Source organism: Protopterus annectens, chromosome 6.part0 (genome assembly GCF_019279795.1).
Source record: "Protopterus annectens isolate FY-2018-M chromosome 6.part0, PAN1.0, whole genome shotgun sequence".
Taxonomy (NCBI): Eukaryota; Metazoa; Chordata; order Ceratodontiformes; family Protopteridae; genus Protopterus; species Protopterus annectens.
The window spans coordinates 813,346,633-813,370,648 of record NC_056737.1 but is presented as its reverse complement, the minus strand read 5'-3'; positions in this window follow the sequence as shown (position 1 = coordinate 813,370,648).

Below are 24,016 nucleotides of genomic sequence, written 5' to 3'. Positions count from 1 at the left end.
TGAGTGAAAATGGTGCCCCCCACACCACCGCTAATTATATATGCTAACTCTGAGGTTGCACTACAGTGGGGAAAGGACAGGTTTAATTATCGCTAACTTACCGGTAAGTAAGTGCTCCATTAGGCTTCCTTGATATTTGCCAGCTATCATCATTCGACGTATAGTATTACGATGATTTGGCCTTTCGATTTACTGTTGCTTTGATGGTTAGTGTTCAACAAACAGCCGTTCGATGAAGGTATTCTTTGATGAATAACCATAGACCCATTTGAAGTGTTTCTTTCTTCCATGATGCCATACTGTCAGCTTATTGAAAATTACCTTGGAAGAAATGTATGTATCGCAAATAACAAAGATGTGCAAATTGATAAATGTAGTAATGGAGTATTTCAAAAATCAAATGTGTTTTTTTTTCAGGGAGTAGGACCCTCTGCATTCCCTACATAGAGAGCTCTCTTCCCCATTCTCTGCTTATATATATATATATATATATATATATATATATATATATATATATATATATATGTATATGTGTGTGTGTGTGCATGTGAGTGTGTGTGGGTGTGTGTGTGTATGTTTATATATAAATATATATATTAACTATCTGCTTGCACATCTATAGACAAAGGGCACACACACATAAAAGATCAAAAGCTATTCCTACATCTATAACATCGCAGTCTCCAAGCCATCTCACCTTGGGCCTTGAAAACCACAGGCAGCACTGAATGAAAATGCACAAATCACATAAAGTCCACATAAATTTGATAACACTGGAGCATGATGGTAATGCTTTGATAATTCTGACACCCTAAACGTGGTAGCGGATGATCTGGCAAGTTCCTGATTAGAATAACATGATATGTAAAATGTTGAGAATGAAAGGGGAAAGTTCAGTTAACACTCCCTCTCTATCTCTTTGTAAAACTTTTGTATGCATTTAGTGTTTACATTTTATCATTTTGATTTTTGCATGCCCAGGGCAGTAGCTGAAATGGGTCCTTATGCATTGCTCCTTCAACAGAAATAAACAAAGAAAATCAATAAATATTGACAAAATGTCAAAGTACTTCAGTGGAATTGGTTAAGAGTCTTTCAGAGAAAGAAAAAAAAGACAAAATGACCATTAAAGAGTATTAGGCACAGTTAGGATTCAAGAGATGTAAAGTATTCAAGTAAGCACTTTTACAGATATTGTGATGCATATTTGCCACAATTTTTCTTTAGACAGTCATAAGCATAAACACTGTCATAGAATTCCAGTATGCATAAGAGAAACAAAGGGCAACATTATTTATTTGGTGGGGGGAGGCATGAAGAAAACATCAGACTGTAAGGTAAATGGGTTATCCAGTAGATGGAAAACAGGTGAGTAAAATGAAGATCACCCAAGGGAATTCATATATTTTTATTTTTATACTGTGAGAAAATGTAGTTAATACTGCTTTAATTTCAGAAATAGCTTCAGCTAAAAACATTGCAATTCCAGGGCTTTCTGTGCTACTTCTGGATCTAAATTCATGCTAACATAGGAAATATTTTAAAATTACCTTGAGGGCACCATGGCAGTTATTACACCTTAACTGCTAGCAATTATATATTTTGTTCTTTATTCAAATAGAAACCGACATAGTAGAACCTCTGCTGGAGTTGCTCCTTAGGGCGTTGCTCAATAAACTCATACATAGAGCTATCATTATAAAACAGCACACAGTAACAATGAAACTGCAAATGTCCAATAGGACAGTCACTTGGGGGAGCATGGTCCTCATACGTTCTGCTTCCAACTAAGGACAATTGTGTAATTTAGTCTTATAAGTGTTGTGGTTCTGGACTGTTGAAGGGTAGGTGTAATAAAAACTATTAGTGAATAAGCTAAGAACATAATGATGGGCAGGTCATAGTGGAGTAAAACAATACTCTGTGAAGATTAAATATTGGAAAGAAAAAGCAACAAATCACTATGCCAAACCTGCTTAAAAAGCAACAGGAAGTGAAGAGTAACACGCTTTCCAAAAAATAATGCCTGAACCATATAGCTTCCAGAACTAGTAAGGATATACACTGGGTGGAGGACAGGAAGGTATGCTGAGAAGATAAAGGATCATACAAAAGAGAAGGGAGCAAAAGTGTAAGCTTGAAGAGAAACAGCTTTGTACATAATGAACACTGAATTAGGTACTCTCGTGGGAAGGAGACCAGAGCAGTTAGGGAATAATTGTGCATATGAGAGCCAGGAAAAGGCAAGCATCCTGAATAAATGCTTTTTTTTTTCAGCACTCAAAAGATAAAGGAAATGAAATGTGAAGAAAAGCAATACTTTGAACATAAACATATAAATGCATGCTTTTCTTTGCAGGGTATCCTCAATAAGAAATTGACAATCTAAACTCAGCCAAAAATAATAAATCCATCAGGAGTTGTAAAAGTGTATTCCAGATTCCTACTTGTGGAAATAGTGTTTGTACTTATAATAGGTCTTCTGAACAGTTTACAGGGAACAGAGCAGAAGCAGCCTGCCTCACAGCAAAGTTACTGAGAATAAGATGGTAGTTATGTAGGTTCCTTGCTTTTCTTCCTGCCTTCTCTTTTTTAATCAGGTAAGTGCGACAGATCATAATCCTTTTCCTGTTTTGCAACCTAATTACTAAGGAATATAATAGTTAAAAATATAAAACATTAGCTTATGGTGTGAAAAGTAGACAGTGTAGCATTTTCTTGTAAATACCTGGAAAGCAATTGTGCTATTTATGAAAGACCTTAGCTCAGAGTAAAATGCAGGAGAGAGGAATAAAGCTGGTGCCTCGAATGTTCACACCAATACAGGTGCAGATTACATTTCTGTAAAGAAATAAAGCCACAAAGAGGTATAAGTGATTGGAAACTCACACCCACCCATATGCAGACAATGATAATGTGATAGAAGACCTGGAAGTCAGTCCTTTAGAACCACATTCAATGTGTTAATTTATTGTGTTGATATTAGAATGTCAGCTAAGGCATTAGTGAAAACTGTACAGAATTTACTGATTAAAAATGTCATAGCAGCTTCTTTGCAAGCATTGGGCCAGGTTACTCTCAAACTCCAAAGAACACATGAAAGTATCGAAACATAGGAAGCAAATGCTCTTTCACATACCCTTGTTTTGTAACTGCAGTTGGCAAAAATTTAATTGTGAATCAGAGTCCAAAGCTTATACACACTATTAATAAATTAGTAAGCACAGCAGAGTAGGAGTGTTATCAGTAATGTTATGTTTAACTAGACAGTCTATAATGTGCCATATACAGGCATTTAGGAAGAATCAGCTGAGGTTTACATGGAAGAGTGTAATTACGGATGCAATGAGACATTGAATATACATTGTAAGCATATACTGCTGTAATAGTGTCTCATTTAACAAAGGTTTGACATCAGCTTAGCAGCTCGGCATGAAATACATCTCAAGGAATATCTAATATGCCAAATCAGTGCAAGAATGTCTGGTTACAAAAGCAAAACTCAGCTTAGAGTTATTATAAGTTAGCTTACATTAGGACGAAAACCAGAATTAAATCAGGTTCAGTACCTTTCAGGCACCCAATTACTTTAAGGGGTGCTCATTTATGGCTGAAATGCTAATGACAAGGAAGCATGGTTTCCTAGTCTGTGTGCGGATAAACAGGTATTGCAGTGGCCTTGAGTGTGTAAATGATGTCTGGGTATTGATGAGCTAAACCTTGATGTTCAGTTAGTGTTAATGATGCTATTTCAAAGCTATGTTATGTCTGCTTCGTGGAAAGACAAGCTGTCAGTAGCATAAATTGTCTCAGTTAAAGCAATGTTTTTCAACTTTTCTCAGTTAGAGATCACCACAGTGGATCACCAGTCCACAGATTGATTGACAGTGAAGTCTTTATGGTGTCAAGTTGCCAGCCCAGTGCCTGACCTTCACAGAAGGAACACACAAATGCACGCACCTACCTGCATATCTTTAAAACTCACTCGACTGCAGGGAAGACATGCAGACTCCACACAGAAGGCTCTCCAGCTGAGAATCGAACCGGAGAACCTTTTGCTGTGAGGTGACAATGATAACCGCTGCACCAATGCCCACTTATTAACTTGCTTCCTTTAGAACTACCACCTCACGGAAAACTGCAACAGTAACACTTTAATAAAAAAATAATAAATCCAAGTAGATTAAACGCTTTCGTCCCCGTTATAACAGGACTTCTTCAGAATCATACTTGTAAAGCAGTTCTACACATTTCAATAGTACATATCCTTAACTTGTACACTACTTTAAAAATTTAAAGACAGAACAAAATATCACTCCTAACTAATGAAAACACTTTAAGAATCATTGTAAAAAATAATCTAAAGCACATAATAATAAAAACATTGCAAAATGCAATTTAAGTAATCATTGCCTGCTTCTTAAGTTTACTTTGAATAGAAGTAAAGTCATTAAGACCTGGAAATGTTTTAGCATCAAGCCATAGCTGCCAAATAAATAATTTCCTTATATAACAACTTGTTTCTTCAGTCCCCACAAAATACAATAAAAGGCATTTTCTCCAATATAGAAAACCTAAATTTAGAAAAGTTATTACAAATTAAAGGCTGCCTGGTCAGTGCACTCGTATTGCCTTTCTTGTTGATGCTGTAATTGTGCTGATATATACTTTTGTGTAAAGCATTGCCCATTTTTCCACATAAAAGGCAGCACAAGAACAGCACCGTGCAAGATAAACAATTTTCTCAGACCTGTAATTATAACTTCCATTCTTAATCCATTCTTAATAGAATCCGGAATCTCATCATCCTCATCAGTGTCAATGTATGTACATTGATTATAATTACCACATTTAAATATATTAGTTGAGGAATGTGAGAAATATATCAGATATTAGTAGTAGAATGTAAGATGGGAGATGAGCAGTTCATATTCAGATCAGGATGCAGCACAATTGACCTGATGTTTGCAATGAGAAGAAGCTAGAGATGAGGAGAGAGCCCAAATGGCCATTCCTAGACTTGGAGAAAGCAAATGACAAGGTCCCAAGTAAGTGGGTCTGGGCAGTACTGTGGTGGTTTGAAGTCCCAGAAACATTGGTAGAATTAGTGCAGCATATGTACAAGGACCCAATGACTCAAGTACGAACAGTGTTCAGCCTTGCAGAGGGGTTCACAGTAGGAGTGGATATACACCAGGGTTCAGCTCTGAGCCCACTGCTGTTCATACTGGTGATGGACTACATTAGCAAACAGGTTGGAGGGGACAGATCAACAAAGTTGCTGTATGCAGATGATGTAGCTTTACAGGCAGTGTCTGAGCTAGAACCTCAGGAAAGGATAGGAGAATGGAATGCAAAACTAAAGGCACATTGGGATGAAACTAAGCACAGATAAGACAGTGGTAATGGCAGCAAACTGAGGAAATCAGAAGAAGCTGAGAACAGAGATATAAGGGAAGATAATGGAACAGGTAAACAGTTCAAGTATCTGGAAGGGGTGGTTGAGGATAAGGGAAGTCTGAATGAAGAGGTCAAAGCTAAAATCAGAGGGGCTGCAGCCAACTGGCATAGGGTGTCAGGTGTAGTCTATGACAGAAGAATGCCAAAGAAGCAGAAATGTAAGGTGTACAAGAGAGTGGTGCAACCAGTACTATTGTATGGTACAGAAACCTGGGCAGTAAAGGCAGAACAGTTGAAGAAGCTATAGGTGATGGTTTGGACATGTGCAGAAAAGCAGAAGACAATCTGGTGAGGAAGATTTGGGACAGACAGGAAGAAGGTAAGAGGAAGCAAGGACATCCAGCAAAGAGGTGGATGGATTGTGTGAAAGAAGATCTGTGACAATCAGGCATGAGTGTTGAAGAAGGCAGGAGTGTGGCAGTGAATTAAGAGAGATGGCGACAGTTAACTTGATACCCCAACCCCATGTAGAAAAAATGGGAAAAAGGGGGCCGATGATGATGGTGATGTGAGCAATATATAATAGGTTTTCATAGGATGTTTTTAATATTTCTCTGATTTTTATAAAAAAATTAGGAACTCAGGGAACGCAATACTAGAATCACTGATCCCTTCCAAAATATTTAAATTTCTTGGAACTGTCTTCTTAATGCTACTGGAGTCAATAGAATAATGTAGGACTATATGAATAAAAATCCATTAGTGTCAAAGTGTGAATCCAAGCCAGTGCTTTTGTATGTCTTGACATCAACATTAATAATGTGCTTGATTCAAGAAAAGGTAGGGTTTGGCCCCATTATTCAGATGGGACCATACAAAAGCATTGGCTAGGATTCACACTTGACTCTAATGGATTTTTTTAACAATATGGACCTACATTATTCTATTGACTCTGGTAGCATTGAAAAGATAGTTCAGAGAAATTGGAATGTTTTGGAAGGGCTCAATGATTCTAGTAATGTGCCCTATAAGTCCCCTAATTTTGTTTATAAAAATTGGAGAAATATTAAAAATACCTTGGAAAAAATCTATTACATAATGCTCACACTCCTCAAATAAAACATTTAAATGTGGTAATTGTAATCAATATACGTTCATTGACACTGAAGAGGATGATAAGATTCCTGATTCTATTATGAAATGGATTAAGCCTGGCAGTCATAAATGTAGGTCTGAGAAAATTGTTTATCTTGCATGGTGCTGTTCTTGTACTGCCTTTTATATCAGAAAAACGGGCAATGCTTTAAACAAAAGAATATATCAACACAATTACAGCATCAACAAGAAAGGTGATAAGAGTGCACTGGCCAGGCATTCTTTAATTTGCAATAACGTTGCTAAATTTAGGTATTCTATATTGGAGAAAATTCCTTTTACTGTATTTTGTGAGGACTGGAGAAACAAATTGTTATATAAGGTCTTAATGTTTATTCTTAACAAAGTGTTTTCATTAGTTAGGAATGATATTTTGTTCTGTGTCTTTACGTTTTTAAAATAGTGCATCAATTAGGGGTATGTACTGTTGAAATGGGTAGAACTGCTCGTTATAAGGGGGATGAAAGTGCTTAATCGACTTGGACTTGTTTTTTTTTTATTAAAGCCTTACTCTTGTTATTTTCCATGAACTGGTCATCTCTTTTGGGGTTATTAGTATTTTACAACCTGTTAGATGTTGTGTGGTGGTTTGGGTGTCTTTCATTTAGGTTATTCCTTTAGAACTAGATAGGATTTCTATAATCTCTACTCACCCAGATTGTGACTGAGACTTACTCACTAAGTCAGATCAAAGATCAAGGCTTTCCCTGCACACTACTGTATCTAGACTTCTGGGTCTTACCCTAATAGCAAAGGTTAAAATAAAAATTAATAAATTGCAAGGAATCAAAAAGAAAACTAAGAACTGGACACCAGTGATATCAGTTCTAGTGCAGACTATGTATAATTTTACCTTATTTATATGAATGAACAATTGATATCCTGTAAAGATGTTGAAACATAGACTTGAATGAAAGCATGATGAGACACATAGGTCGATATGTTTGTAGGTTAGTACTAGGCTAACTCCCCTTGCAGTCCATTTTAAGTTTAGGCAATTATCTTATTTTGGTGATTAAAATCAACCTATCCCATTAGAGTTTAGATTCACCTAACTCTTTCCAAGATCTATATTAAGATATTACTATACTGATAATTAGTAAAGCAAAATGAAGATATTTGGAGGGGATCCATGCATTGCGATAAAGCACTGAGGAGCTGCCTCTGTCCATTAGTAGTACAAGGGGGAAGTCTTGGGGTAAATTTACCATTCACTGATCCAAGTTACACTTGAATGTAGTCAGGGATAAACTTTCTTTTACTTGGATGGGTAGTCTGTTCTAGACATAGCTCTCATCCTCTTAGCACAAAAAATCTGGACAAAGCCAAAAATAATGGGGGGCGAAGCCTCAATAATAGGGAGAAATTTTAAATATCGTTCTTACAAACTTAGAGCATTTCTAGAATAAAAGGTCTTGCGTTACCATACATTTCCCGAAGGATATGAACTCTGAAACTGAAATGACTGTCATTATTTAGTGAATTCATTCCTCACTGATTTACCACAAAAATCCAGAAAATCTCAAATTTTATGAGGAACAGATCAAAAATACAAAGCAAAAATCTGGACATTCTATGAAATCTCTAAGGTAGAGCAGTATGGTTCCAGAGCAGTGGATCCTCTGTGATATATATACCTGCCCCACCAAACTGTATTGTTAATGTTGCAGGAGAGAATTTCTGATACCATTTGACTTGCAGATGTGAATCAAGTAGTCCATTAGTAATGGTACAGAGGATGCCTTATATACCAGACAGAGTGATAGGGCTTTGAGGTGGTCCATATAGGACAAATCGTTTAGGTCTTGAATCCTTTTTTTAAAGTATCTCTGCAGGTGGTCCAGTTTGTTGCATGTGCCTGGACATACAGATGCCAAAAGGGGCATTACACTCAATAACTGGCCTACTGAAGGCTGAGTAAAGGGAGATACTGACATTTATGCATCTAGAAACAATTCCTCTTGTTTATAAGCTGTGCAATATGGAAGGGCTTCCTTTCCACACTGAACAAATGCTAATCAAAAGTTAGGTCACTGTCAACATAAGTTCTGAAATCTTGAACTACTTAGTCAACTTGTAGGGATGTGGTGTCAATGTCACAGTCTCTAGGGGAGTCAAATTTCCAAAGGGACGTGATAATGCATTTTTTTTTATTTAGCTTTAGTCCCTGAGTCTGGCAGCAGTTATTTGTTTGGGACAAGCCTTCCTGTAGGATGACTGATTCTTTTGGGGATTCAATCACTACTCCTAACTTGCAGTCATCTGTAAACTTAGTTAACTAGACACCTTTGGTATTGGGTTGCACTTCTAAGAAGTAGATGCCAAAGAGAAGAAGTCCCAGCACCAGACCCTGGGGACTCCACTGCGGTCTGGTCTTTTTGTGAAGGTAGCTTCCCCTATTTTAATATCCTGTATCCTATTTGTGAGCCAGTTGGCAATCCAGTGTGTGACAAAGGAGTATATTCCTAGTTTGTTAAGTTTTTTACTATGCCTGAGTGGGGCATTGTGGCAAAAGCCTTGGCCAAGTCAAGTATCTTTTACCTTCATCAATTGCTTTGGTGACCTTTTCAAGAAAGCCCACTGGTTCGAGTAAGCATGACTGAGGTTCCCTATGTCCTTATTGATTAACTCCCTAAATCTTTCCATGGGTTTACATATAAGGGTAGTCAGACTTATGGGTCTGTAATTGCCTAAGACAATAAAAGATCCTCCCTTATTCAGTGAAATAACTGTTGCTGTTCTCCATTAATTTGGTACAAAACCCATATGGAGGCTAAGGCTGAATAGTGTTGTTAGGGCTGTGACAAAATTGTGCTTCGTATTATTCATGATGCACTCTGGGATATTGCCAGGACCCACTGACACTGTATTTTTGCTTTTGATGGTGCTTTCAGGAATTGGTTTTACATGATTGTTGGTAGTGAGTCAGTTTTAGATATTTCATGTGATACAGGCATGGGTAAGAGACAGGGGTAAAGGTTGAGCTGAATCTATCAGCCAGTAGGTTAGCTATACCTTCATTTTCAGTGTAGGTAACATAGTTTTCAATTATCTCAATGCATTTTTGCATAGTGCTCCTAAGACTACATAGATAACCAAAAAGAGGCCTTGTTATTGTCCTTTGTTTGGGTGTCTATTTTCACCTCAAACTTGGATTTGGTAGATGTAATTAAGCACCTGAGTTGCTTGTTTAATTTAATAATGAGAAGTCTAATATTCTGTGTATTGCTCTTCTTGCTTTTAGCTAATAATCTCTTCCTGTTATGGTAAAGCTTGTTGATACTAAAGTTCCACCAGGTGGGTTTGTTTTTGTGGTATGTGCTTCACTAGTTTCTACCAGATACATCTGCATCTATGCAGCTGTTTACTTGCTGTTATAGTTTAGTGGTGTATGTTTCCACATATTCAGTAGACTTAAGAGCAGATAATATGTGTTGGAGAATTTTTTAAAAGTATCAGGGTGGAAGTGGCTCCTGTATTCAGTTTTATTTAGAAGGAAATGGCTTTATGGTGAGACCTAACAAGTGAAGAAGATACACAAGGGGTGGTGCAATATGCCCCCATATCAGTAAGGACATGGTCTAAAATGTTATTCCCTCTAGTGGTTACCATGACTAGTTATTCCAGGGCATTTGAACTGACAAAGTTTAGGAATCTTTGTCCTTCTGCATTAGTGGCGATATAGGCTTCCAAGTCTATAAATGGATAGCTTAGATCATCCATGAAAATGGTATTGGGTTTAATATTGAATGACTCTAGTTCTTGTAGATAAACATTGTGGCTTTCTTGTGTCCAAGGGAATTCTACAGCTGGACAATATATAGTAAGGGACCTTTCTGATGGCGGTTTGGCCATGAAGAAACTCTAGTGCATCATGCTGCTTAACTAGCTTTAATAGGAGTCTCTTATGAAGATTGAGGCACTGCCACCTTTTTTCCCTTCTGTGCAGTGGCTGATCTAAAAATGTGAAAGGTATTATAGCCCTTCACAGCTGGAGTACTTTCCACCATTTTAAACCAAATATCAGTCGCTACACAGATGTCTACTTCCTCCAGGATGAGGAAAGCTTGTAGGGAGTTTCTAATTTACCTTCAGGATGTCGACATTTGTGTTAGTTGACCAATTGAAGGTAAATCATTTACTTTATATATTTATTTCACATTTTATGTCTGCTGCTGTTTTTCACACTCACTATGTTGTTCTGTTCCTCAATGCTGCCATGCAATCAATAGACTGTCAATCATTATAGGAATGACTAAAGCTGAATAAACGTTGGCAGGGGTTACTACACCACAATATAGTATAATATAATATAATATAATATAATATAATATAATATAATATCATATAATATAATATAATATAATATAATATAATATAATATCATATAATATAATATAATATAATATAATATAATATAATATAATATAATATAGCCTGATAGAGAAGATGAGCTATAGCTGGGTGTTTCAAGCCCATACTTTTCAACCACTACATATTTGTTATAGCACTTTGATTTCAAACAGTAAATCTGCTTCTTTCTGCTCTGTTCTTCTGGTATGACGTGACAGTTCTGATTTTTTCTCTTTCATTGGTTCAGTTATAAAGCCAATTAAAGAGAAGCTTCTTGGAGTTTGTCACAGTCGAAATAGACCAGTAGCAGACAAACCTACACAGCACTAGCGAAGTATTTTAAAAAAAGCATAAACCATGCATTGTTTAAGATGTTGTAGTGTTACATCTGGATCTGAGAAGTAAATAACTTATTGCTTATGTGCTTGAGTGCATATGTGCGTGTCTGTGAGTGTGTTTGTATTGTATGTGCTTGTATGTGTGCTTTGGACTGGGTGGGGGGCATAGCTCTGTCTCAAAATTCTCCCAGTTTAGTAGAACATCCCTGACTTTGCCTTCTATTTTTACTCTGGTCCTCATAAAATGTTTCCTTTCTGGATTGCAGTAGGCAATAATGTTAGACAAATAGAGTTTCATACTTCATAATGGTCCAAAAATGTATGTCGATGCAAAACCTCTTCTGACAACTTTCCTTTGTTTGACGTGTCTGTTGATTAGTAAAAAGGATTAAGACTTGGAGGCTAGCAGTTCTTAAATTGCTTCCTGTAGTCAGTTGTCCAAGGTTTGATTCCTTCTACCTTCATTTGCCTGCTGTGTGACTTTGAGCAAGTCACATAAATGCTGTGGTCCCTTTTTTGAGTGTTTATCTTACAAATGTTTTTGGTTTTTGTGCAGAATTCTTCAGCAAAGAAGTTAAAAGGTAGCTCGGTTTGTAAAATTGTGTTTTTTTTTCTCTTGAATGACTGTGCATTATAGGCACTAAAAATGATAGCCGTATAAATTAAAGTTTCAGAAAGGGCAAAGGGGATGCAGTTGGTTGCACTCAATGATTCTGATTGCAATAAGCTGGGATTAATTTCTGAGCCATTAGTTATGTATTTATTTATTTGTTTGATCTCAAGTAGTCATTTGAAGTATGCAGATCATAACAAGTGGCTGTAACTGATGGCCATATCACTTTATTGTGTTTTCTCCTGGCCAAATTCCAAAAGAGTTGCTCTCACTGTAAGTCTGTCTTGATTCAAGTACTTGCTCTCAGTATAAATAACTTACTTCAAAGTAATGCCTATCTATAAACAGGCTTACTACAGGGATCAGTATCGCAAACAGCTGTTCTCAGCCTGCTCTCACACTGACAGCAAGTCTTTTAGAATCGAGGCCTGTGTGTGTGTGTGTGTGTGTGTGTGTGTGTGTGTGTGTGTGTGTGTGTGTGTGTGTGTGTGTGTGTGTGTGTTTGTGTGCGTGTGCGTGCATGCGTGTGTGTGCGTGTGTGTGTGTGTGTCTGTGTGTGTGTGTGTGTGTGTGTGTGTGTGTGTGTGTGTGTGTGTGTGTGTAGATTTTTTTTCAGTGTATAGAAGGAGACAGTATACCAGGTTCCACTACGAGTGGACCAAGACTGGCCTTTTGGTCAGCTGGTACCCTAGGCAAAAGGGCTCCACAGCACCCCCCCAACACCACCAGGTGCCCCCATTCTGGTCTATATACACCATTATTGGAAAAGCATCCCTGCTGGAGTGGTGCCCTAGGTGTCCGCATAGTTGACCTATGCCTAAGGCCGGCTATGGAGTGGACAAAACTGAATGTACCAAGGATCAGAAATGTAGAACTGTATTCACTGAAAAAAATAATAAATGCCAAAGAAAACCCCAAAAAAAACAAAAACAAACAAAAAAAAACTTGGGCAATTGAAGATCGAGAGTTCAGTCTTCGTCCACCAGTAGGGTAGCGAGTATACTCTACTATACTAATATACATTGGGACAGGTGTACTTTTACATGCTCATATCATTTTTTTTTCATTGAGCCATTTCTTCTTATGCCTTTTGTTCTTGAAAATATTCCATGGCAAAAATAAAGATAAAGAGCATGCGTGTGTATGTGCGTGTGTGCGCGCGTGTGTGTGTGTGTATGTGTGTGTGTGTGTGTGTGTGTGTGTGTGTGTGTGTGTGTGTGTGTGTGTGTGTGTGTGTGTGTGCGTGTGTGTGTGCGCATGTGTCTGCATTTTGAGATGTGCAGCAGCCAGTCCAGGATTACTTTTCTTTTTTGTACCTAATATGTTCTGGGATAGTTACCAGCTTCCCAGTGACCCTAAACTGACTTAAGCAGGTTATCAGATAATGAATGAATGAATTAATATACCATTCATCTTTCTCTCAAGGAAGTCATAGTATTGTTACTAACTTGGTAACACTTTAAAACTTGTAGCCCTTAGTGTGGCAAGATGAGAGTTAAATGTTTTGTGTTAGTTTTTTAATGGTACATTTCTTGTATTATATTTTCTACCCTATTTCCATAATTATGAAGGAAAGTCAGATGTATGTTATTTTACACCTGAATAATTGCATGATGGGTTAAGGGATGTCTATTAATGTAATTCAGTGATTAAAAAAAAATCAGCTCTTGGTTGAAGTTCAGGTTGTAAAACTCATCTTTCGTCTGACTAGCATGTTAATGTAATTATTACTGGACGACATGATTCTGACATATACTGGCTTTGTTGTACACTACAAGACTGGAAACAGCATTCTTTTAACTGATGAGAGTGTAATAAGCATGCAGCACATGTTCATTCTTGAGTGTACAGGCTTAATGTCCATGTCACCCCTTGTGGAACTGCTACTGTGCTGTTCACCACTGAAGAGTATAGCATAGTGTTTTAAAAGGGAGCTTTTCATTTGTCTTCATTTAATATGTATCTATTTCAACTGATGACCAGAAATATTCATCTGGGCAGTGCCAATTCTCACTGGTGTCCTGGGGTGAAAAGCTCCAGGAAACATTGTTTAACAAGCTTAACTACAATATATATAGGTTCATAGGTTCATAGGTTCATACTAGGCTATCTGCCCGAGGGCATTTACAAGCCTAGCCCATAGTTTTGTGGCTTACGCCACCCCTTTAGTATGGGGAACTATACCCATTATTTTGCTGTGCCTCTGTCGAGCAGTGACACTGAGGTAATCCCTGGGGTATATCTGCGATCTCCCATCCATTGGTCAAGATTTCTCTTGAACAAGGCCAGCGAGGTGCTCTGCCTCTTAATGAAACTTGTTCTATAAAATGTTTGTTAAAGCAAAAGCCCTTTAAGATGAATTAAATATTTTGTATGACACACACAATGTAAGTAAGGATATCAGTTTAACACAACAAGTTTTGACTGACTTGTTATAAAAAAAAATATGGCTGTAAGGTACATTTTAATTTAATTATAATTATAAGTTGCTAATTTAGTAATTTTAAACTAAAACTAATAAATAATTAGAGTTGTTTTTAAATGTTTTTTTAAATGAAGGTTACAGATGTAAAAAACTTGTGAGGAAGTGAATCTGCCTCACATATACCGGGATTTTATTCCACAGCATAGGGAGTCTTTGGGTGATGAATCTATCCCTCCAGCACGTCCTATTAATAGCCGTGTCGAGGTTTAAGTCTCCCGCCCTTGTGGCTCTGACGGATCTAGATTTTTTGAGGTGCAGCATATTCATCAAATCTGGGTTTGACATGGTCTTAATATATATTAAGAAGAGTTATTGATCGTTTATTACATGCACATGCTTTAGTGTACATTGAAAATAAAAATAAACAAGTTAATCAAAAACTGATTATATAAAGATTAGACATAGCATGAGTCAAGTTAAGAATTTTCATCATATATGGTAGAATTAAGGAGATAACTACAAATGTATATGATAAGCAAGGAATGTATACACAATATCAAGGGAAGGATATAAAAAAGAATCAATAGAAAAAGAAAAAGCAACACTGTGGTGCAGGCAAACTGGCCCCCAAAAAGACTATTAGTATCCAATGTAGAAAAATATGGGAGGCACCAGACCAAGGCAGGCAGGAATAAAGTTCAGATTTAATCCACAAACAAGAGATATCATGAGCGCTTTCGCAGCCAAAGCTACTTCATCAGATAACTAAAATCATTGCTCATTCATATTTAAAAGTTGCCAGCAGCCAATCAGGAGCAGAATTCAATTAAAAACAGTTCAACACTATTAAGCTGTAAATTAAAAGCAATAAAACGATTATGTTTTAAATCCAAAACCTAGTCTGTAATTCTAGAATAAACCTAAAAAAATGCATATTTAAAAAATACATTTAATCAATATTTGTTTAAAATTTTTTATCTGCGTAGTGGTTTGTAAATAAGTACAGGTTTAATAGAGACTTTATCGTTCAGGCCTCTGCCCATATTGGCCCGCATTCTAATAATCCATTCAAGTTCCTTATTCTTTACCAGGTTCTTTATAGGACCACCTCTACAACCTATTTTAACTTTCTCTGCTACCATGAATTTAAATGTGTGTGTTGTATCTGATGCCAAGACATGTCTTGCTAGGGCATTGGTCTCTACCCTCCTGTGTATATTGTAAACATGCTCCCTAATCCTATCACAAAACCTCTGTGTAGTCATACCTACGTAGAACGAACAGCATATGTTACAGTGGGCTAAATATACAATGTTTGTGGTATTACAGTTGGCTGAGAGTTTAAAGAAAACTGTCTTCCTTGTGTCTGGGTGTTTAAAAAATCCTTTCTCATTGATATATGAACAGTAATTACAAGAGTTACAAGGAAAGGTTCCATGGTTATGTGTTGTAGGTTCAATATTCATCTCATGACCATATCTAGGTCCACATAAGAGTCTCTTAATGGATTTCTTATTTTTATAGGCATATCTGGGGGTTTCTCCTATCAATGTTCTAACCCTGTCATCTGACCGAAGTATATTCCAGTTTCTGGAGTAAACTTTCTTTAGCAGCCTAATGTTACATGCATATGTAACTGAAATCCTTAAGGGATTAGTTTGTGCAGCTTTTCGTTCATATACCTGCTTGTAACAAGAAAAATAAGGTTTCCCTATACTGTTCCTAACGGAGGGTGTATTTGAGGTGACAGACTTGATTTCCTTTTTCTTATATCCTCTCTCAGAAAACACATACTGAGGGTGCATACTCTGTCTATGTACATATGTGTTTCTGTAACATTCTTTGCGAAAGATCTCGGTGTAAAATTAACCTGTATTTACCCTATTAATACTAACATCTAGAAATTCAACACATTTATTTGAGCTATGAGCTGTAAACTTCAGGAAGTGTGTGCTATTATTTATATCGCTCAGGAACTGCTGTAGGTTCAATGCGCCTCCTTCCCACAATAGGAAGAGGTCATCTACAAATCTTCGATAAAAAATTATTTTCTCAGACCATGCTCCTGCGAGAATATTTTGTAATTCCCATTTAGCCATAACCAGGTTGGCGTAGCTATTAGCGCAAGAAGTGCCCATAGCCACGCCACCTCTTTGTCTATAAATGTTATGTTCAGACATAAAAATGTTATTCTCCAAGATGGTTTCCACCAAAAAGCAAAGGAGGTCTACAGTTCTAGAGTCATACACTCCGTCTTCGTTTAAATATTGATGCAAAAGCTCTAGACCTAGCATATTAGAGATTACAGTGAAAAGGGATTGCACAACCAAGGTAACCATTAGGCAGTCCATAGTTGGTGGAAAATTATTAATGAACGCATGTAGCTCTACAAAAATTGTTTAGTGTCTCTGAGGATGGACTTGTTCCTTGCCAGCACAGGTTTCAGGAGGTGTTCTACCTATATCGATAGTGGCTCTGTACACCATCCTTGTCCTGCCACTATCGGTCTCATAGGTGGATTGAGGGCAAGCTTCACTTCAACCCATTCTGAAGTCACATAGTTTACAAGTTTCCTCTAAATAAAGTAGGCTTTTATGTTTTTATGTCAGTAGGTATACTTTTTTAATATACATATACATCCTATACATTTTCTGTAATGTATATAGTCTTGTGTGAACAACAACGTTTTTAAATAATAGAGTTTTAATTATATATTTATATTCACTTCACTTTATTTCTTGCATATATCATTTTTAATTAATTACTATTTAATTGAATTAGTACGTCATAAGTTTAACACAGCTATATAAGGACTGAGTTTTAGGACAGGTGTTTCTTGGTCTGATGAAGCAAAGTGAAGCTCTTACCATCTGTGTACACAATAAAGTTTGAGTTTTATTTTATATCTTTAGTGAAAGTTAGTTTTATATATTTAGTGGAAGTTCGTATCATATTTAATCAGTGGAAGTCCGTACATTAATGCTGCATGGTTGCATCTGCCATTCTCCTACTGTTTTTTACATTAATATATTTTCTCAAGTGGAGAGGCATTCGTTTCACTGAGTGTGTTTGTTTTATTATCAAATGGATAAAGGTCATTCTTTCCCTAGCACAACAGTTTTATAGACAACAGCACTAGGGACTCAGCCCACTTTTTGTACCATCTTTCAGGCATCACAGCTTGTTTTCTGTAGAGTAGTTATAGCACAGGGGCAGGATAGCCCTGCACTCAGCCATACTTAGTTCTGGTATCCTCCTGCCATTATCACCCACCCCCACATAATTTCCTGTATAGCCTCATGTCATACCTTGTTCCATTCAGCCAATCACTTACTAGCCTCATAACCAATCATATACATTTTTCCTGAGTAAGATACCAATACTAATTAAATGAGAAGTCAAAACGCCTTTCCTTCCATTCCTATACTTTTATTTTCCGGTAAATTCCTTTTGCTCTACTACAGTACTTTTCTCTGCCACAGCAATTCAATTCATTCTACTCTTCCTTCACTCTGCTCCAATACTTTTTTCTTTTTAACGTCAGTTTTAACCACTTTATTCTTTTTACTAACAATATGTTTCATACTATTATCCATCTATATATTAAATGATTTTATAAGGCCCCTGCTTACACATTCCATGAGCTTACAACAAATAATACAAGACTGAGCTACTAAGACAAACCCTAATGGTTATGTTACTATGTATGGTTAAAATATATGCATGTATGAATGTATGAATGGATGATGGCAGGCTCAGTTAACCTACAGATGGAACATACAACAATTATAAAGTGATCATCAAAGCAATGCCCAGTTTTGACCTTATACTATAGCCACAAGCATGTACTTATTTGCACAGGCCTACTGCTATTGTAAAAAGGAAGCATATAATTAAATCCATGTCCATTCTCTACTCCATATAGTGCAAACAGCAACTCATATCCCATGCATCCCATAAATGCTCATGGTCGACAGCATAAATAAAAGGACAGTCCTTAACACATATGAGCATTGCAAGACTAAATAACAAATGGGCACAACTGAAAGTGTAGATATCCACCTGGAACTCCAAAATAATAGCTATCACAGAATCTTGGCTAAAGACAGATAGATAATCCTTGGGCTTCAATAGTGCCTACAATAAGTGTACACCGTTCTGTGTGAACAGACAACACAGACATAACTCAAAACATTTTTCTTTTAATTTTAGTTTTCATGCTGATATTCTTGCATCTTTAAATATTGGCAGGGATTCATAAAGGTTATCAGAAAGTATAGACTACATGTGCACTTAGTGTAATCTTTCTGAGTGACTAGAAAGCACAAAAAATGTGATAAGAATGTTCTTGAGTACGTATTGTGTACACTTAGTGTAGAATTTATTGAATCAGGCCCAAAATCTCTCCCAGTATCACATCTTCACAAACAATTGTCCAGGTAAAAGAGCCAGTGGAGGTGTAATAGCATTGGTTGCTAAAGAAGCTAAACTCTATCCAAAACTAACTGCAACTAATAACAGCAGGTGTCATAATAGTACAAAATGGATGATAATAGAAGGGACACCTGGAAGCAATCAAAACTATTCACTGCCACACTATATATCTCACCATCATCTTTCACCAGTCTAAAACAAGAGATCCTTCACACTGTACTATCCAAAACTAAGCAACTTAAATTGAAAATAGAGACATAAACATTGAGTGGAAAAGATGGATAGCGTAACTACACTGGGATCTAGTGGGGAACAACTTAACCAACTTTGTGAGAGAAGATACCAGATCCAATCTTAGGAAAGGCAAACGTACAATCCTAGATGCAGTTATCTAAAACAGTTTTTAATTATTTTGCCTACAAATGCTCCCACCCACAATGAGAAACCATTGTTCAGTTCTTAAAACCTGGAAGTTAAAAATCAGAAAACTACCTCCTAGACACACATTAACTTGTATCTCTAAACCAGAGAATCTCTGTGGGAAACAGAACTACAGTTCATAAACTAGGAGTTAGCATACAGTTGTCAAGATCCAACAACACCACTCCCGTCCATTTATAATATACTTATGTCTATAAAATATAAGCCACTCTTTCCACAAAAACAGTGCATCACCAGTTAAAATAATCACCATGGCTAACAAGTGATCTAAAAGCACAAGTTAAAACCAGAGGCAAAATATGGCTAGACTGGAAATGAACATTAACAACCAAAGTAAAAAATAACTCTTTGAAGGCTAAGAAAAGGTGCCAGGATAAACACCAATAAAGCTAAAGTGATATACATACACTCTCTGCAAACTAATATACTCATGGAACAAAAATGTCTCTGGCAGGTCATTAAATATAAGTACCAATAAAATATTTCCAAAAGTTACCTCCAACATCATAAAAAATATATATGAACTAAAAGAAAGCATAGTCTCCCCTTCTCCTACTTCAAGATTCTCCTGCACACCACACTAACACATATACCTGAATATATTTCCTTTTGTCTGCCACTTTAAACACCTTTTCTAAAAAAAAAACAGCATTCAGGGACTGTTACATAAAAGACTACCATTACACCCCTGATTTCTACATATTACGTCAAATTGCTAAGAACAGGTGCTACATTTCTAAGCCACTCATTATAGTTTACATTCAGTCTTATCGTCACTGCAAAATCTATTCCACAAAATTTTAAATATTCATTAATACTGAAGGATTTTTTCACAGCTACAGTACCCTAACACTAGGGTTGCCACCTTTTCAAATGTTGAACATGGGACATTTTTTGTAGAAATGTCAGATTTTGTGGGACAAAACATACCCTTGACCAGTACAAAGGATAGAACTTCACTTTTTTGCCAAAATAAAATCTTATTTATTTGAGTTGCTTATGGTATTTCATATAGCATTTAGGTATTTTAGATAAAAATAACTGTTTTATGTAACTATTAAAGAAAACATAGGAAATATTTTTGTCCTAAAATCTCAGGACATTTGCCATTTTTTTGATTTTTCAACTGCCCAAACAGGGACTGTCCCTCACAAAGTGGGACAGGTGGTAACCTTACCCAACATCACTATATACTTTAACTAACCAAATCTGTAGCAGTATGGCAAATAGGCTACTCATGGGTGCCATTTTTTATGGATCTTAAAAATGGCATTGGAAATGTGGATTGCCCACTACTACATCAACAACTGAGCCAATTGGAATTTATCCAATAGATGATCCCATAGATACCTCAACAACATGATTGTTGTAGTACATCTTAACAATGCTATCTCATACACAGGGTGTACAACAAAATGGATCCCACAAGACTGAGTGCTGGGACTCCTGCTATTTTCTCTATTTATCAGTAGTCTACCTTGTGATCTCTGAAATATCAGCTACACACTGTACAAAAATGATTCTGTTTTACAAGAGGATATCATTCACCAAATACATGAAATAAACAGTTACAAGATGTTTGCCAAGGTATGGATTTGGCTGACTTCTAATAACCTGCAAGTTATCAAATGAAAGCTACTGCCTACCCTTAAAAATCACACCACTAGTGGAATATCTGCAGTATAACCTAAGAACTCAAGATATTCTATAGTTACAAAGAACACCATATATCACAGCAACGGGTCTACTTCAGAAGACAGAAAAAACAAAAGACTGAATCCCAAAAGACTGAAAATTCAAAATACTGAATTATGGAATATGACCCTTCTCCACAGTTGTATGATCTTGGAGTTGGTATATATAGTTAGCATGGGGTATGGGAGATGCAGCCCCCCACATGAAGGGTGCAGGAGGGCTTGACCCCTGCATTAAAAATGTGTTCAGTATTTTGAATTTTCAGTCTTTTGGGATTCAGTCTTATGGTCTGTCAATCTTCTGAAGTAGGCCCCACAGCAACAACAGTATGGGCCTTTTACAATACTGCCTCTATAGCAAAAATATTCTACCAGACAAAATACAAAATATTAGCACACTAATTATATTTTAAAGCTCTTGAAAGCATACCTCACTAGCAAATATAAATGCAACTGTTACAGAGAACTAGGGTAGGCCAAAGGAATTGGTATCTAACCTACCAACCAAGAAAATCACACTATACTCAACAATTTGCAGTCATAATGATACATAGAGACAGGTAAGTAACTAATGTAAATATGTAAATAAAAATTACTAGTGTCATTGTATATAATGCAATAATTTGTGAAAATAACATTCATGTATAAGCCCAGTAATAGGAGTTATTGAACTGTATTAGTGCAGTTATCAGTGTACTGAATGCATTGGTTTCTGTAAATATTCATGTAAAATCACAAATACAGTAATTGTTGAATTGCAAAGGTTGGTTATAAAGTAACCCAAATGCAAATGATGATTTTAAATGTAACTCAGAATGTAAACTGTTTTGTAAATTTTATTTTGAAAGGTTGTTATTGCCTTTTGGCCTGGGTTGTGGCTGAAAATGGTCTTTGGACTAGTTCACTTACTTGGTTATCAAATTAAATCAATCAATTAATTTTTAAGATATAAAATACAGAATACATTAGTTTACCATTTTTCTATCTTCTAATTAATAAATAAATAAAAACTAAATAAAAACTCCAGCCAAGCTAGAACTTGAGTGACCTCTCAAACCTCAGAGGCACATGGGATATATGCAAATGAACACTCAAAACTTGCTGGCAGTAACACAAAGCTGTAAGACCCCAAAACAAACAAGTCCAGAAGCCCAAAACTACGTAATACTGTTTAATATGAAACGCTTTCGTCGCTGCCAGTACAGCAACTTCTTCAGATAAAAAAGTATAAAAACTTACAAGTCGTAGTTAAATACTAAAAGCATCACATGCTGAAGTATATCACATGTTAAACTACAACGTATCAAACCAGCGCCATGTGCACACATACAAATCAATTACAAACTAAATGCACTTGTTAAAAGTATAAAACAAACTCATACAACATCACCTTTTTAAACTTTTTAACTTCAATAAGCAGGTGATGTTACAGGCTTCATTAAGACCTGGACTAGAGAATGCATTAAGTCTTAATTGCCAGGCTAATTCGCGTTCCTCTAACAATAAATTGACAGGACCCCCCCCCCCTTACTGTCAGGATGTATTTGATCTATTGCTTTAAACAAAAACTTGTGCCCTCCACTCAAGTATGAGTGTTTGGCCAAGGAATTATCACTTTTGTTTTTGGCTATTGCATGAGTATGTTCATAGACTCTATCACGGAGTCTACATTCTGTTTTACCAATATAACAGGCAGTATAAGACATGAACAAAGCAACATATACCAGTAGTTTTGAGTTACAGTTGAACTTATACTTCAAATCATACTTCCTTCCACTAATGGTAAAAGTCTTGCCTGTATCCATAAATTTACACATCCTACATGCACCACAAATAGACATCCCTGCATACTTATTTGGACACATTAATTCATTTCTTTCAGGTAGGTTTTTAAGGTTAGAATCCCTTCTGAAAACTAGTCTAGGAAAACCACCTAATTTTTCTACTAAGAGTTTATCATTATTGATAAACTCCCAATTTTTATATAGTATCAAGCATGCCAACTCACTGTCCCTGCTAAATGTAGTTATAAAACTAGTTCTATAATTAGCCATCAAATTACAAGTAATAGACAATGTAGGTGGACTCATGTCTAGAGGGTCAGAGCTAGTAGAGTCTAGATCAATAACACTCGGTAGTGGGGGTTCACTCAAGATAGGTTTGATTGTCCCGTTGTGTCTTTTAAATTGTACCTCATTGACTAGTGAGTCAATGAGGCTTGTGGGATAACTGCGTTGTTGGAACTTACTACTCAAGAGTCTACATTCATCAATGAAGTCATCGTCTAAGGTGACCATTTTTGCTGCTCTGATCAATTGACCTTTAACAATGGAACGTTTTGGTAAAAAAGGGTGGCAGCTTGAAAAATGAAGAAATTAATTACAGTACGTGTCTTTTCTAAAAATTTTAGACACGTATCTATTGTTTAATGCATCTTTAATTAACCTGATATCAAGGTAATCAATAGTATTACAATCAAAATTGAATGTAAATTCAAAAAATTCTGTTGTGTTGTTCAAGTAGTTGACAAATATTTCAGCCTGTGTCCTATCCCCTTTGAAAAAAATAAATATATCATCCAAAAAATGCGTGTAATAGATGAGGTTCACCATGTGGTGGGAATTGTTGAAAATAAATTCTTTTTCCCAGTGTGCCATAACTAAATTGGCTAGGCTAGCTCCACATGGTGAACCCATCGCCACGCCTCTCTTCTGGAGGTAATACTCCTTATTGAAAGTAAAATAATTGTTTTTGAGAATAATGTCGGGCAAGACCTCTATAAGGTATATCTCGTATGCCAGTGCCCCCTTAGTTTTAAGCATTAGACTCACCCATTCAACTCCCTCTAAATGGGGAATCGAGGTGTAAAGATCCTTGACATCGATAGTCAGGAAGTTATTATCTATGTCAAAGTTAAGGTCATTAATCTTTTGTAAAAATGACCAAGAATCTTTACAAACCTGGGGTTTGGACTTCAAATATTTTTGTAAAATAGTGTCCACCACCTTCGCACATGGGTATGTAATAGAACCCCTCCCATCTATCAGGGGTCTCATAGGGGGATTAAGTAAGTCTTTATGCACCTTGGGGATGCTGAACATCACAGGAATTTTAGGCCATGGGACTGACGTGTAATTAAAGATAGCAATATTAGTTTTTGCCT